Source organism: Eurypyga helias, unplaced genomic scaffold (genome assembly GCF_000690775.1).
Source record: "Eurypyga helias isolate BGI_N326 unplaced genomic scaffold, ASM69077v1 scaffold21480, whole genome shotgun sequence".
Taxonomy (NCBI): Eukaryota; Metazoa; Chordata; class Aves; order Eurypygiformes; family Eurypygidae; genus Eurypyga; species Eurypyga helias.
In genome coordinates, this window is record NW_010226549.1 from 11,220 (window position 1) to 11,769 (window position 550).

Consider the following 550-nt stretch of genomic DNA (forward strand, 5'->3'; position numbering starts at 1 on the left):
CCGGAGCAGGGCTTGCTCTGCCTCCTCTGCCAGTGCTTATCTGCAGGCATAGAAATCAGGCAGCGAGCTCCGTCCTCTGGCACCTTTTGAACCTCCTCAGTCTCTGCATCAAGAGATGTTTCATAAGAGCAGCCTGATAAGCGTGGGGCCAAACCCCTCCTTGGACAAATGGCCCCATTCCGGCGCCTCCGCGGCCACGTCTGCGGGCACAGCAAACACAGCTCACCCCAACTGGCATCAAAGCAGATCCAAAGGGTAAGGCAGACACTGACACCAGCACCTTGGTATCAAGCCAGAGGGGTAAATGAGGTGCCCCAGGACCCTTGGTCATAACCGTACTGTGCCAAAACCCAACCTCAAAGCCTGGCTGCAAGCAATGAATTCAAATTTCGGCAGAGACGTCCCCAACCGCAGGAGTTGTCCCCAGCAGCCCTCTGGGCAGCACCCACGCCAGCCCCACCGCACCTCCCGGGGGCGGACATCGCTATCGGACAGGGAGAACAGTTACGGTGCAGCCCCTATGTACGAGCCCCTGATTTCTTCAGCAGAG